Source organism: Hyperoodon ampullatus (genome assembly GCF_949752795.1).
Source record: "Hyperoodon ampullatus genome assembly, chromosome: 10".
NCBI lineage: Eukaryota > Metazoa > Chordata > Mammalia > Artiodactyla > Ziphiidae > Hyperoodon > Hyperoodon ampullatus.
In genome coordinates this window covers 87547914-87564962 of record NC_136923.1, presented here as the reverse complement: position 1 = coordinate 87564962, position 17049 = coordinate 87547914, and positions in this window count along the sequence as shown.

Below are 17049 nucleotides of genomic sequence, written 5' to 3'. Positions count from 1 at the left end.
TATACATGTTTTTTTCCTTCCAGCTTGAACTCATGCTTTCACATCTTATGGTATTCCATGTATTTCTTATCCTACTATTGACAGATCTGTCATATCATGTCTTTTGGTTGAAATAATACGCCTTGCCTTATCACCAACAAGGAAGAGTATATTTAAAAGAAGGAAAAAGTACAGTTCAAAGGCAACACAGGATGACTCATTCATATGTTTAGCATTTATTGAGTGTGTACCATGTGCCATGCAGTATAAACAGTGTTGGTGAAAAAGATGGGCAAAGTTCTTGCACCAAAGGACCTGACATGCCATTGGAGAAAGATAGATGTTAAAAAACTGCATCAATAAATAAATACGATAATTTTAGAGTGGGATAATGCTAGAAATAAATCAGAGAACCAGGTAGAGAGAGATGGATGAAGTGGCCAAAGACAGTGTCTCTGAAGACAAGTTGCCATTTGAGTAGAGCTCTAATAATGGGAAGAAGTGGGCCCTGAGTTCTTGGGTAATAATGCTCCAGGCCCGTGGAATAGCCAAGGTAAAAATGAGCAATCAATGCAAAAAGACCATGGTGGCTAGAGTGGGTTGAAAGAGAAGGAAAATGGTAGGAGATGAGTTGGAGAGGAGAGAGAGGGATAGGAAGGCAAAACAAAATACAGCCTTGTGAGAATTTCTGATTTATTTTAATGATATGATTTGGGTTTTCCAAAGATCGCTCTGGCTGCTGTTTGGGAGTGGTCTGTCCTAATCCATTTGGGCTGCCATAATAGAATATCATAGTATGGGTGGCTTATTAACAACAGAAATTTATTTCTCACAGTTTTGGAGGCTGGAAAATCCTAGATCAAGGAGTTAGCAGTTTCAGTGTCTGATGAGAACCTGCTTCCTCGTTCATAGACAGCCATCTTATCACTGTGTCCTCACTTGGCTGAAGAAGGCAGGGAGGTTTCTGGGTCTCTTTTATAAGGGCACTAATCCCATTCATGAGGGCTCTACCCTCATAACCTAATTACCTCCCAAAGGCCCCATGACTTAATACCATCACATGAGGGCTAAGATTTTAACATAAGAATTTGGGAGAGACATACACATTTAGTCCATTGCACGGTCTTAGGGAGCCAAGCGTGGAATCATGGTCACTGGTTATTTTACTTCCTAAATCTTGTTATTTTTGAGTGTTGCTTTTTTTTTTTTTTTGCGGTACGCAGGCCTCTCACTGTTGTGGTCTCTCCCGTTGCGGAGCACAGGCTCTGGACGCGCAGGCTCAGCGGCCATGGCTCACGGGCCCAGCCGCTCCGCGGCATGTGGGATCTTCCCGGACTGGGGCACGAACCCGTGTTCCCTGCATCGGCAGGCGGACTCTCAACCACTGCGCCACCAGGGAAGCCCTGAGTGTTGCTTCTAAACTCTTCTTTGATGCATGGATTAGTCTGGCTATGAAAGTGCACCTTATTTCTCTCTTCTACTCTATGTAGGGAAAGGGAGCCCAGCCTGCAGTTCTTACCAGTTTTATGTCAGGGTGACAGGGAAGGGAGAAGAAGGTCTTCCCCCCGTCAATTTCACATGAGCTTTGTGCATGAATCTCAAACAAGAATAACTGTCAGATTACAGATTTTTTGTGCGCATGTATGTTACTTCCTGATGCAGGGTAGTGATGTAGGAATAACAGAAGACTGAGTCAGGTTTAGGGTCTGCTCTCCACTCCTTAGTTGCATGATTATTGGAAAGTCAATGAACATATCTAGACCTCAGTTTCCTCCTCTTCAAAGGGAATACACCATTTTTTAGGATCAAGTGAGATAGTGTACGTGACAGTGCTTTTTCGTTTTAAAGAACTATATAAATGTTTGGCACTTTGATCAATGATTATCTAGGTTGACCTCAATATTTCACAGGATGGAGATGAAAGCTTATTAAGGTGCATTGTCATATACAAAACTGGAGCTGTAGGGTTGAGCTCCTGCTTCTATCCCAAAACCTCCCACACCCCAAAATCAAAGCAAAAGTGGGAATTGGAAAGGGAAGGTGATAACAGTCACATTCAAATAAAAGGTTGGAAAGGGAATTTGAAGGTTCACGTAGTCCAGGGGTAGGCAAACTTTTTCAATGAAGGGCCAGAGAGTAACTATTTAAGGCTTTGCTGGCTCTACTGTCTCCATTGTAACCCCTCATTTATGCTGTTGTAGCATAAAAGCAACAATAGATTTTTGTTTAAAAAATGAGTATGACTGTGTTCCAATATAACTTTATTTGTGGACACTGAAATTTGTAAATCATACAATTTTCACTCGTCAAAAAATCCTCCTTTTAATTCTTTTTCCACCCATTTAGAAGTGTAAACATTATTTTTAGCGTGTAGGCCATACACAATAGGTGGTGGTGGGCTACATTAGGACCAAGGGCCATAGTTTGCAAACTCCTGATATAGCCCTTTCCTCCCTCTCTTTGATTAACTGAGGAACAACGCAGCCAACTAGCTGCTAATTTATCTGTATGAAATACTTCAAAAGAGAGGATAATTAGAACTTTGCATGAGAGCACAGTCAAAAAACAAATAATGAAAGAAATCCACTTATATCAGGAATTTTTAAAAGACTTTAATTAAATAAAGGAGATGACTTACAAAGGCTGTGCCACAGCAAATGAAGACTTACACTGGACCTCCACTGATAAAAGCATATAGCTAGATTAAGAAGTTCGCTAATTGACACATGTAACTTTATAAAAGATAAATGGAGTTTCATTTGTAGAACACATAGGCTGTGTTGTGATGCACAGACAGACCAAGTTCAGTGTTGCTAAGAATCCTGTCAGATTAAATCAACCTGCAAATATATAATTGTGACATCTTGTTCTCATTGGTACAATGCATGCCATTGGAGTCATTATCTCAAAGCTCTTTCACTCCGAGGAGCATCAGTGTTTAATTATATTCTTTTATGAGACCTCATTTGTAGACATCATCCTCTTTCAGAGCTGGCTTTGCTCAGGAAAAGTAGGTTATTATTTTCAAGACTGTGCCCAGTAGTACTGAACATTAGGCCTCTAAACAGCGTCCTTTTAAATAGAGCATCTTGTAGAACCAAAACTCTGTGTTCTTGCTTCAAATTCTTCAGCTGTAAGTTGACAGATGAAGTTATTTCCCAGTTCCTCCAGGCCTTCGCTGGCCTCAGCAAGGCTCAGAGAAGATGATAGGTTTCTGATCTGTTCAGTCGAGTAGATGGGTCGTATTCTTCATAACAAATGGGGGAGAAACAATAACTTTCCATATTGCAGATAAAAAACTAACATAATGAATAATTTGAAAATAAGTTTCTAAGAATCTCTGTGAGGAAAGGAATTAGTTAATGCAAGAAGTGAGAGCTACTGAAGACCAGGGTTGACTGTGTCCCGTGGGACAAATCCAGTCCACTGTCTGTTTTAGCAAATATATTTTTATTGGATCGTAGACATGTTCATTTGTTTATGTATTGTCTACAGCTTCTTTCTTGCTACAGAGTTGAGCAGTTATAACAGAGACCTACGTTTGCAGAGCTTAAACTATTTACTGGTCCTTCATAGAAAACTTTGCTGACTACTGCTAAAGTCTGTTGAAATCGCAAAGTTAAAAATATAAACGCATTTAAGTTTGACAACATTCAAGGATTTTTTCAGAATTAAATTCTAGCATGCCATTTTCTTTTCTTTTTGGCCATGCTGTGCGGCTTGTGGGATCTTAGTTCCCCGACCAGGGATCGAACCTGTGCACCCTGCAGTGGAAGCACAGAGTCCTAACCACTGGACCACCTGGGAATTCCCCTAGCATGTCATTTTCAATTTAAAATGAGACATGGTGTCTATAGTGCTTTTGCTCCCCTTTGTTCATCTAAATTAACAGTAACTAGCAATGAATTCTATGTATTCGACTGGTACTTTAAAGAAAATCCAAGTAAAGTTCTTTCTGGGTATATGCACTCGTGTGTGTGTGTGTGTGTTTAATAGAAACAAAGAGATCTGAGTTTTTCATTTTAAATTGAAATAGGAGGTATATAGTCATGCTGCTGGACATAACATCCCCAACCTGCATAGGCCTGACAGTTCATCAATAAGCAGCAAGCATGGGATGACATGAAGTTTGAAAAGTAAGAAATTCCTCAGATGCTTTAAGAAAGAACCAGTACTTTCCCTTATGTGGGACTTCTTACATTTCTAGAATCACTTTTGAGTAGGAGTTGTGCTATATACCACACTTGTTCATGTCCCCAAAAGTGGTGTGAGGGCCTACTCAGGAGAGGAATGTTATGGATGCTGATGAACATGTCTCATAGGTAATTCTAGAAGTTTAAGATAAGTCAAAGTTTAATATAAATCTGCAAGATTACAAGATAAGTCAAACAGATTTATCCTTTTTTATTTTTTCCAGAGATTGTCAATGCATACTACAATATACTTAAAGAAAATAATCTGGTTCAATACAAGGTTGATTCAGCAAAGAGACTACAGATCTTCTGTAACTAAATTCAGATATAAGTGTTTTCTGTTACTCTCCCCAAATTATTTTTACTTGCATACCTTGTTTAAAAGTACCACCTACACTGTCTCTCTCAGTCAGCGCACAATTGGAAAGTGGGACTTCATTTGGCAATTATTATAAAGCTACCTTGGGCTTCCATGGCGGCGCAGTGGTTGAGAATCCGCCTGCCAATGCAGGGGACACGGGTTCGTGCCCCGGTCCAGGAAGATCCCACATGCTGCAGAGCGGCTGGGCCCATGAGCCATGGCCGCTGAGCCTGCGCGTCCGGAGCATGTGCTCCGCAATGGGAGAGACCACAACAGTGAGAGGCCCGCGTACTGCAAAAAAAAAAAAAAAAAAAAGCTACCTTTAAGACTGGATGCATATGACATTTTTAGAGTGCCACAGATGTGGTTCTATTTCTAAAAGGAAACTTTTCCTAACTAGAATCCATTCACCAATGCCAAATTAAACATTGTGGTCAAATATAGCACAAAAATACAAAAAAATATATAAGCATCTTTTCTAGAAATTCTGATTTTTATGATGACTTTTTGAAAGTTCAAAAGCAATCTGAATGCCCATCACCTAACCCACTGAATACTTACCGTTAATTATGATTTACTTATAAAGGTCTTCTGTTAAGTGAACAAGGGCTCAGTATGTAGAATGGCAGCTTGATTTTCCTTCTTTTGACATCTGTTCAAAATGAGCTATGATATCATCAATCATATTAACTCTGTAGTATTGTATTATTCCTTGGTGTTCCCAGATTTCATCTGACAACTTTTTCTAGGATTCAAACCATAAATACTTCCTCCAGAGACTGTAATGAGAGGTACAGATAAAAATCCAGGGACTGGAACTGATTAAAAACAAAAAGTAAGAGAAACCCATAGTTTTACACTCCCTCTTTCTCCAACCACAAAACTAATCCTTCACCATAATTTCTCACAAATATAAGAAACCAGTAGAAAAAAAAATAGAACCTGAAAATCTAAAGAAATATAAGTTTAATTACCAGAACTAAAGAATAGAGAAATTTCTGGAACAATATTAAATTTATCCTGAAATGATACAAAGCAGTATGAGAAAATATGTATTACCATCAATTTGAGCAGAATGTAATAATCTGCACAGTGGTAACTAAGTATTATGCTTTAGGAATAATGATTTTATCACTTTAAGAATAATGAAGTACGTTATTGACAATTTCTAGTGGTATTCCCTTTATACAAGGAAAAATGAATAAAATAGTTTTGTTTAAAACAATGACCTTTATGGGAAAATAGTAGTGTATTTCCTCATACTTAGAACATTTCTATGTCTCTTTTTAGATATCTACACACAACCCAAAAGTACAGAACCCAAGTTTCAATTAAATGTCAAAGTGTTGCATGCATTGTTTTTAAAGCTACTTAATGCTTATCAGGATTATAAACAGCAACATAGCATAAAGAGCACTTTGTCATAGTAATTTATCTATATACTGAATTTAACAAATTTGGCTGAGTGATTTTCATGCAGTTTATATTAAATAAACTTATACATTTTTATTATTACTTACACATTTGTATTCTTACATTACAAGGTAAGCACTCTAAGATCTTTGTGAGGAAACGATCATTTTCACTCCATTTATGTCTTCTTCTTGAGCAGGATGCAGCTATGCTGGCACGAGTGCACAGCCATATGACTGACTACTGGCCTATTGAATATGGATGGGTAGAAATGATGTCCACCATTTCTAGGCTTGGCCCATACAAACTTACCACATGCAATGCTCTACATTCTTTCCTCTTTCTTGGTGACCTTGGAAACTATTTGCGGAATATGGTGGAACCACAAGGTGCCATGGGATCAGCTCTCTGAAACATGGAGAAGAGCCATTTAGCAATCAGGAACACTCATTTAGGGCTTTAAGTGAGCGAGCAATAAACCACCGAAACTTGCGAGTTTATTTATTAGAACAGCTAGAGTTACCTTTGTTACTACAAGTTTAGACTAACTTAGATGTGATTCAGAATTGTTTATTAAGTCTGGATACAACATGTCTATGGAAATGCTGGACCAAAGTTATTTACTAATAATTTCCACAAAGGAACTCAAGTCAGAGTGAAAAGTCCATTTTCCTATGATCTGCTAGCCAGCTTTGATATGAAGAAATTGAATAATTTGAGAACAAAAATAACAAAGAAATAAAACAAAGCTTAAGGACTCACTTCTACCACCAGCTGCATCATCTTTCCATGGTAGAAATATGTTGGGAGAAATTCCAGTTACTCACAACCGCTGCTTATATACAAATCTCAGAATTTTTTGAAACTTAGTTCTTAGGTTCAGACCACAGGAAGTAATTGGCTTCCAAAAGAATGATTTCCAGTTCTGTATAACTTTTGCATCCCACTTAACCCCTAGTATAATTGGCCTTTACTTAGTTGAAGGTAGGGACCATGGGGGAGGAAGGACGAGCTCAAGTTTCATGACCCAGCCCACCATTCTTCTGTTCACGTAGAAATACACCTTCCTAGACATGCCAGCATCCTTTTTTTTTTTTTTTCCCCTGCAAGCACTCTAGAAATAGTTATAGAAAGAAGTAAAAGTCATAGCAGACAACCTCAACAAATGCAGATTGGCATTGGGAGAAAGATAACAGTGAGTTACTATACTCCAAAATCCCTTTGGAGCATCTGAAATAGAGTTATCATAATGTAGTGGGTAACTTTGGGGCTGATGGTCAACCCATAACCTGCCCACTCTGGGCATGTCCTCCCCATTCAAAAGAGGTTTGTTTCCAGGACTCATGTATGTACCTTGTGACTCTACGCCTGACCACAGTGCATTGGATCAGTTAGGCAGGTAAGATTCTCCCTCCAGGGATTCTGGGATTTAGATACAGCAATAGCATTAAGTCTGGGCTATAACTAGACATGGTGGTGTGTAAACTGTAGGATCTAATAGAAAGTGGTGCCAGGCTTCAAAGGAGAATGATTCAGGCCTACAGATGAGAGAATCTGAGCAGGAGAGAGCAAGAAAGAGTCAGAGAAGGAGACAAGGTGACAAAGACAGAGAATGAATAAATGAATGAGAGGGAGCCTAGATTACTACTGGCTTTCTTCTTCCTGCTTGCAGACTCTCCTCTGGAACATGGTTAGCTTCTGGATTGGCCCAGAATAAAGGTGCAAATGAATGGCATAGTCAAGGCTCTCCAGTACAGGCCTGTTCTGGCTAGTATTAAATTATGCCTTTGATAAGCCTTTCTCTTTCAACTCCCCCCTTCCACCTCTTATAATGTTTTGTTTTTTTTATCTCTGCTTTACTAATTTTTCAGCAAGTCATTTCCTACTTATCTGTGAAGATCTGGATCAAGTATCACCTCCTCTGTGAAGTTTTATCAAATTCTGTTAGACAAAGTTAGTCATTTCTGCACCTGTGTTTTCATAGTACTTTCCACATTCCTGAACTATAACTATTTGCTTATGCAACTCTCAGCCCTCAAACTGGGAGTACTTGTGGGTGAAACTGTAATATACTTTTCTTTGAATCTCTAGACTCTAGCACTGTCTGGCACATAGTAGGTTCTTAATAAATGTTCATGAAATGAATGAATCAATGCTGTCGATTTAGTTAGTGTTACTTCCTTTGTGATGTCTTAAAATACTAAGACACTCTTTAAAATGTTGTGTGCACCCTCAATATTTTGAACAGAACCTTTTCTTTCTAAGGAACTCTGCCTCCTTGCCCTCTGTCCACACACATCTTGAAGCAGGAGCTTTTCTAGAATATTTCTTATTCTATAATTAACATATTTTCATAAGAAGTGTCTTAATCCTACCTATAGCAAATAAGGCTTTACATTCCAAAAACACTCCTAGAATTAGTTTACATTTTGAGAAATAATATAGGAAAATTAATTTGAAAAGCTTCAAAAATACCTATGATTTAGATTTATTAACAAGAGGCCGTCTACTTTATTGTTCAAGCTAACAAGATATGTTAGTTATATTATGAAGCATCAAACTGATTTGAAGAAAAGTATGGATTATAATAGAGATTTTTAGAGATCCAGATAAGCCTAAAGTATATTATCAGAATAATGGAGTGAAACAACTTATATATCCTAAGTCTCAGCAGTGTTATGTCTTTATCACATTGGAATCAAGATTTCCAGGCTCACTACTGTTAATCCAGGGGGTAGATATAAATACTTAGCTAAAATCCATGTGTACCTTGCATGGCTATAGGGCTTTAGCTTTCTCCTTGTTACACAGAAGCATGAGCTATTGGATCACCAGATTTTTTAACATCTACAGGGGAAAAAAGAAAGGAAGAAAAGCAAAAGAACTTTAAAATTTCCGCAGGTATGTGTCTTTCTGTCTCTCTCACGTATATATATGCAAAACTGTATGTATAATATATACATGTATATATAATCGAGTATATATGTGTGTATGTGTGTATGTGTGTGTGTATATATATATATATATATATATATATAAATATATATATATATATATATAAATCCAAAAGAGCTCTTCTAATTTTTTTCTTCAACCTTTCATAAGGTGAAATTTCATCAAACCCCATCATGTGACTCTCCAGGAACCTCACTGAACAGGTCTGACTCATCGTCTGGGAATTTTAAATAGGCATGTGCTTCCATGAGAGTTAATACTTAAAAATACACATACAAACTGGCAGTAAAAGAGAGAAAGAAAGAAAGAAAAAAAAAAACTCAAGTGAAACTTTTGCTTGGCACAAACACTCGGGTCAGACACTGGCCACTCAGTATTTCACAGTTAATTACCAGGTGGTATTACCGTTAGAGTGAAGGTGGTGGCTCAGTGCTCAGGGGACAGAGGCATTAAATCTACAGTTTATATCGTTAAGTCAGCCAACTTAGATTAAGCAATGAAAGGAACTGCCCCTGACATAGTTGACCCTGATTCCCCTTTGAGATACCAAGTTTTCCTCAGAACCAAGGGCTGTGTCTGCCCACTAGTGGTCAGATGGCAGAGCTGGTACCCAGACATTCCCTAGGGGGTTTAATGCCAAGTTCTACCTGGATCAGTGTGGGAATGACAGTGGTCACCTAGTCTGATTTTTAAGCCAGGATTTGGGGATCTATCAACTCAGTTCTGTCAGAGAAGTTAGAATAACACATCCTAAATCAACTTCAAGCAAAAAGTTCTATTTGCAAGATTTACTTAAAACTCTTATTGATGGCGAGTTTGCAATAGGAACTGAGATTTCAAATCTATTACCAAAGGGATCAATTGTGTCAATAGCACCTAGTACAATCTAACGACTTTCTTCTATTTCTTCCCAGATCTTCATAGAATACCACACTGGGGTACTTTCCAGTTTGAATATCACTGAATGTTCTTCCATTGTCAATGGAATTAGTTTGAGAATATTTTGGTTGGAATTAAAACTCTTCTGCCAATTTATCCCATCCTATAATTTCATCATTGTCTCCATTAAGTCCCTAAACAAAATCTATAGTCTAGCTAAACTCAATTAAACACTGTTCTCAGCAGAATTTTCAGTTTGTCCTCCACGCTTAGTTCATTACTGCCCACTTGAACTATCTACCATGTTCTACCCATACAAGTATCACCTTTGATTAAAATCAAATCCAAGTTCATCATCAAACTCTAAAATTTTGTGGCACTTGTTGTAGCCTACTTTCATTGTTGTATTTGTGTCTTGAACAATCACAAGATACATACCTTCCCTATAGGAATTATGTCATATTCTCTTTTTCACCCTCATAATGTTTAGCAAAGGTATTTTCCTTATAATAGGGTATCTACAAATATTTGCTGAAAGTAAAACACAGAAATAAATTACTTGTTTAATTTCCAAGTCAAGACACATATCTGGCACCGTTTTAGTGTGGTCCAAGGCAATGTGACAAAGCTAACTCTCCATGGGTTTAGTTTCCTTTGTCACCTCTAAGAACTTCCATCTTACATTATGAGTAGGAGGCCAGTGGATGGCTTGCTGACTTCCTGGTAAAGCATAAACTTTCTCTGACCTTGAGTATTAGAGTTTATGATATGCAAAATGTCTCAATGTTTTAACATCTTTTCAAATAAAAATTTGAGTCCTGTGAATATCATTGGAAAATTTAAATACATTTTTTACACACATGCTATCTGTTATAAATGTTAATGAATTTGACATTTTTCCTTCTAATGTGTAGCTCTTAGTTCCTCTCTCTGTACCTCAAATACTGATTCAAAGAGTGCCTTGGTTTGCTCATACGCTCATTTTGTTTTTTTGTTTTAAAACTTTTCCCTAGAGTTTACCTTTAGTCCCTTTTTCTTAATTGTTCAAGATGATTTGTCAGCTTTTCTTCCTTCCAATCCTTTTCTTTCCTAGTTTAAAAAAAAGTCCAAGTTATTAACTAACAAAGAAAAAAATCTCAAAACCATTTTGCCTTTTTCTTTAAATTTTCTCCTTAAAATGAGTTTGCCTCTTTCATCACAATGAAACATAACAAAAGAATTATGCTCAGAAAATTCCTATAATTTAGTTCTTTCCAAATATAAGATGGAGTACTCCTAGTCATTTGCTTGTTTCCCTTTCTTTCTTTCTTTTTAAAAACCTCTCTTTTAAATTATGTATATAGCTATTCCTTTCTCTTAAAATCAATTCACTCCAGGTACAGCCATTGTAATATGCCTAAAATTGAAGTTGCCCTCAAACAATTCCACAAGATCCAAACTATCTTGTCAGCTTCTTCAGGAGCTACACATTAAAGTTTCAAAATCCAAACTTGGAACAAAAGAATAAAACAATTTCCTAAGTTTGATTATACTGCCTCCAAATAAATTCACTAGAAAATATATCAGAAGGGGAGAATTAACTAAACAGTCAAGCTAGGAACTGCCAAGAATTGAGCCATTGTGCTTTTTAATCTCTTCTCTCTAAAATATCACCAGAAATCATACTTCAGACATGGGAGAGGAGAGGTAACTGTTATACAGGGAATAGTTGATAACATACTATGGAGGTGAAGGATTTTTATGTCATTTAACTCTTTGGAGAATTTATCATTTTGTTATTACAGAACAGTGTTTTCAAAAACATTGCAATTTCCTCTTTCATTCAAAAGACGTTTATTGAGTATCATTTATGTTTCAGGCCACATGGTAGAAACATGTGGGAGTATCTGGAAAATCTGTCATCAGTAATAGCTGTGACTCTTTGCAGACTGAGGGATGTTTTATGTAGATCTTTCTTAAAATTTCAACTGTGACCAGACAGATAACCAATTACTACACATTATTTTCTAAATCATTACTTTTTAATCTATTTACTTACTGATTAGATCCATTGTTCATGGAAATATGGTATAGTCATTGAGAAAACCAAAAACACTTGAATAACTGATATGTACATTGGCATTTATCATTGGTTTGTGTGCTATCCATTATACCCATTTAGAAAGAAGGTAGGGTTAGTTAGAAAAAAAACAAAAACTAAAAAGTTTTAAAAACAGAAATGATATAAGAAAAAAAGACCATGATAATTTTTCATGATAAATGCATAACAAAATCTAATCTTTCTAGCACATTGGTGGCTCAGGAAAGTGAGAACAATTTGAAGGCTCCCATCTTTTAGAAATATTTTATGACACTGTCTACCTTAACAGGTTGGAATCAAAAGGAATAAAGTACCTGTGCAGAGATTTTCCTTAAGGCATATTTCTCCAATCCACAAATTAAATAGTAATGTGACCCAAAAGAAAATAGTGATGACAGATAAGAGCTGTCACAAATAAGTATAATGTCCCAAAGCAGGACATTAAGGTAAAAACTGAGCCTTATTTTTGTATATAGGCTGGAGCAAAAGGGTTCTGTTATCACCCAGGCTATGTATTATACTTTTCCTTTTAAATAAATTCCTATATAAGACGTGTGTTGCACATGTAGACACGATACATGCTATGACAATTGTGGACTGGAATAATAGAGACATGCTTTTCAATTTTTCATAATATTTATTTTGATTTGGTCACATGAAAAAAACTTCCAGGAAAGCACTAGAGGATGGTTTTAAATTCATTCTCCTGTTGATTTTGTTGACAGTGATAATTTCTTAACTACATGGTTAAAGCTGGAGGAGGATTCAGTTATCATTTAATACAATCCTCTATTTTACAAATGGGGAAATAGGGGACCAGCATGTTTCAGTGACCCTCTATAGGATCCTATGGCTAGCTATAAAAAAATTACAATCTAAAGATTTCTTTAAAGTCACAATCTAATATACTTTCTATAACATCACATTTCCTCCCTGATGTTTTGGTGGTAATGAAGTTTGATTCAGTATTTGGTGTGAAAGATTTTAGGTAATGTTCTTTCATAATGCATTGATTACTATAACATAAGATCTATGGCTTCTAGATCAACTTCAATCACAAATTGTACCAAATCTTCCTCAGTGGGTGGTAGTTCCTGGTATAAAGGGAAGTTGGTATAGGTTAAAGAGATGGTCAGAGTCACAGTGCCTGTCTTAGCTCAAGCTGCTATAACAAATTACCATAGACTGGGTGTTCTAGACAACAAACATTTATTTCTTACAGTTCAGAAGGCTGGAAAGTCCAAGATGAAGGTGCCAGCCAAGTTGATTCCTGGTGAGAACACTCTTTCTGGTTTGCAGATAGACATTTTCCTGTATTTTCACATGGCAGAGAGAAAGAAAGATCTCATGACTCTTCCTCTTTTGATGAGGGTACTAATTTCACCATGAGGGCTCCACCCTCATGACCTAATCTAACCTTAATTACCTCCTAAAGGTTGCACCTCAAAATACCATCACTTTGGGGATTAAGGTTACAAATAGGAATTTTAGGAGGGATGCAAACATTCAGTCATGGAGCAAACATTCAGACCATAATAGTAGCCATAGAAGAAAATTTTCAGCATAAGTCAAATTCAGGTGGATAAAAGATACGACAAAATGCTTAATGTACAAAAGTATTGTGAATGGCTACAAAATTCATACATTCCTATAAAAACACTTCCAGCACGCTACCACAAAGCACAAATGGCCATGGATTCATAACGGGTAAGAGGACTTTCTTCTTCACTCTTGTCAAAAATTTTAAATTCTGGGCTTCCCTGGTGGCGCAATGGTTGAGAGTCCGCCTGCCAATGCAGGGGACACGGGTTCGTGCCCCTGTCCGGGAAGATCCCACATGCCGCGGAGCAGCTAGGCCCATGAGCCATGGTCGCTGAGCCTGCGCGTCCGGAGCCTGTGCTCCACAACGGGAGAGGCCACAACAGTGAGAGGCCCGCGTACTGCAAAAACAAACAAACAAAAAAATATATATATGATTCTCTTTCACCCTTTTTGAGCATTATATAAATGAAATTTTATGGTATGTGTTCCTTGCTAATTTTACTCAACTTTATATTTGTGTGATTTATCCATGTTGATTTGTTTAGCTGTAATTGGTTTCTTTTCATTGCTGTTGTAGTACTTCATTGACCACTAATTTCACAAGTTATTCTAATGTTATTTTTTGTGTTGTTTGCTCTTTGGAGCCATTATGGACAATACCACCATGAACGTTTGTGTACATGTCTCCTAGTACCTGTGTGCGAAGTTGGTCCAGGCTACCTAGCTGAGAGAGGAATCCCAGAGTCATGGAGCCTCTGCATTTCCAACTTTAACTGATGATGCCAAGGGTTTCTAAAGCAAAACATGAAAACATGTTTTGCTTTAGAAAAGAGATGGGAAATGTCACATATACTTACAGCAGTGCTTAAGTATTAAATATTTAAGTATTTTAAAGTGCTGTTGACCAGCCACTCCCAGACTTAAGCCTCATGGCTGCTTTTTCAGTGTTGACTGGACAGATCTTCACCAGTCAAGAGCTTTTCTCCCCACTGATTACTAATGAAGTTGGTCAGTAGCAGTGTACTTAGTGTATTTAGGTTAGCTGCTCAACTCTGAAGTATTCTCTGAGATAGATACTTTCCTCCATTCTTCCTCAGGTAACCAAAAAACTTCCACTGGCTTAGAGTCAGTCACTTCCCCTCATGTAATCTTTGCACTCCTTAGAATTCCTTTATATCAGACCAACTACAATTTGCTTCAGATACACAAATGAGACACCTTTTGAAAGAGTACAATCTAATTGAAACTGTCTTGAATGTCTTTATTCTAGACAGCATCTATTACAGTATCTATTTTTAACTACACTTCATATTTTCCCATTTTCAAGCTGATTAAGATTAGAAGCGTAAAGAAAAATCATACCTTTCATATTTTAAATATCTGGGGTAATGTAATGGACAATCCTTAAATGATCTTAAATCTTAAAATGGTCAGCTTAAAAGATTTCATAATAAAAAAGTGAAAACACAATGAAAATTTGAGAGCACATGTATTTTCTGTCTCTTGAAACTGATAATATAGAGGAATGAAGGACTGATCATTAAAACATGTATATTTTTTCAAAATATAAAAGGGTTCTTTTTTTTTTTTCCTCTCAGCTTTGTTCAACTTTTATTTTTAAAAGTATTAATTTAGGGCCTCCCTGGTGGCGCAGTGGTTGAGAGTCCGCCTGCTGATGCAGGGGATACGGGTTCGTGCCCCGGTCTGGGAGGATCCCATATGCCGCGGAGCGGCTGGGCCCGTGAGCCATGGCCGCTGAGCCTGCGCATCCAGAGCCTGTGCTCCGCAACGGGAGAGGCCACAACAGTGAGAGGCCCGCGTACCGCAAAAAAAAAAAAAAAAAAAAAAAAAAGTATTAATTTAAGCCCTTTCTCACATTTAAGGCAGGATGCTAAAATCACAAACGGTCAGTATTTACTGGATGTGCTATTACATGAGTCTAGAATTCAGAATAATTTAGTACAAGCTTCAGAATCAAGTTTCATTAACAATTCTCAGTTCTCACTTGTTCTTGTTTTTTAACACTTTCAACTTGACATTATTGATTCTAGGTCATTCCTCACTTTCCCTCCAGAGAGACCACTTCTCTTTCCTCCAAGCTCACTTCTCCTTACAGCCCAACTCCTTAGAGGTCTTAATCTTTTGTTGTTGTTGTTTTGAAATTCATTGTTTATTATACAAATAACACATGAATAAATTATCACAGTGAAAAATTCTAGCCATACAGAATCAGGCAGAATAAATGGTACAAATCACACTCTTGTCAACCATACTATCAAGTTCCTCAGCAGAGATAATCCCTTTTAATAATCCAGGGTGAGGCTTCTTATCTTTTTTCTGTTCATGTATGTATACACATATTGCTTTAAATGTAAGTAAAACCATAGTACATACATTGTTCTGTGACATGTTTTTTCCCTTAACAATCACCTTTGGAGTTTGGTCCTAATTATTACATAGTCCTCTTTCTTTTTAATTGTTGCATAGCATTTTATGATAATTGATACTTTATATTTTATTTGAAAGTCTCCTTTTATAGATGTTTTGTTCTTTTCTAATTTTTCAATAGCTTAAAAATACACAAAACTTATGTACATGTACTATTATGCACATATGTTTCTTTGGGATAGATTATCTGGAATCAAATTCTGTATCAAAACATGCATATTTAAATTTTGATAACTGCTGAAAAATTTCTCTCAAATTATTTTGCATATCTATAACCACTATATGACAGCATCCATTTTAAAAAAATCTTTACCAACACAGAATATTAATGCTGATATTAGTCACGGTTTCGTCAGGATAATACAAACCACACCAGTTATTTTAAAAGGGAGAATACAATAGAAGGAATTGGTTAAACAGATATTGGAGGAATGAAAAGACAAAATAACAAATAGGAAATGTAAGTCACTGCAGGAAGCAGTTACCACCTTTTTTCAATTGTAGGGAAATGAATGGAAGATATTGAGATTATTATCATCTAAAAGCTTGGAGTGTATGAACCCTACAGAGCTGGGACTGAAACTACTATAGAGGGAGTATCTACCAAGTTGGTGCTGGGACATAAAAAGCCCAGACAACCATGCCCAAATTGCAGGGAATGTCTAGATAAACACTAAAAAACTAAACTAACTGCTCTACTGGAATCAACTTCTATTTCCTGGGTGAAGAATTATAGTTGGAGCAATGTTGAGAGGTTCAGGAAGCAAACAGGAAGAAACAAATCAATCTGAGAATGGCAGCTAAACTGAAGGGAGTTCCACAGAATCTAATTCACAGATGAAATCAGTGACTACAACGGAGGAAGGTGCTAGAGCAGACTGAGCCTTATAAAGTCTCAAATCTAATAAACAAAAGCTCTCTTTCAGTACAAAGACCGACATAGAAAAATTTCTATAACTTTAATCTCATTTGAGAAAGACAGAGACAATAGGGGGAAAAGAGATCAAGATTCTGCCAACTTTTTCTATGAAGAGCCAGACAGTAAATATTCTAACCTTTGCTAGCCATACAGTCCCCGTCACAGCTACTCAAATCTGCCACTGCAGCATGAAATACATCAAAGGCAGTAGGTAAGCCAATGGCTAGAGCTTCCTTCCAATAAAAGCTTATTTCTGAAAACAGATGGTGGGACAAGTTTG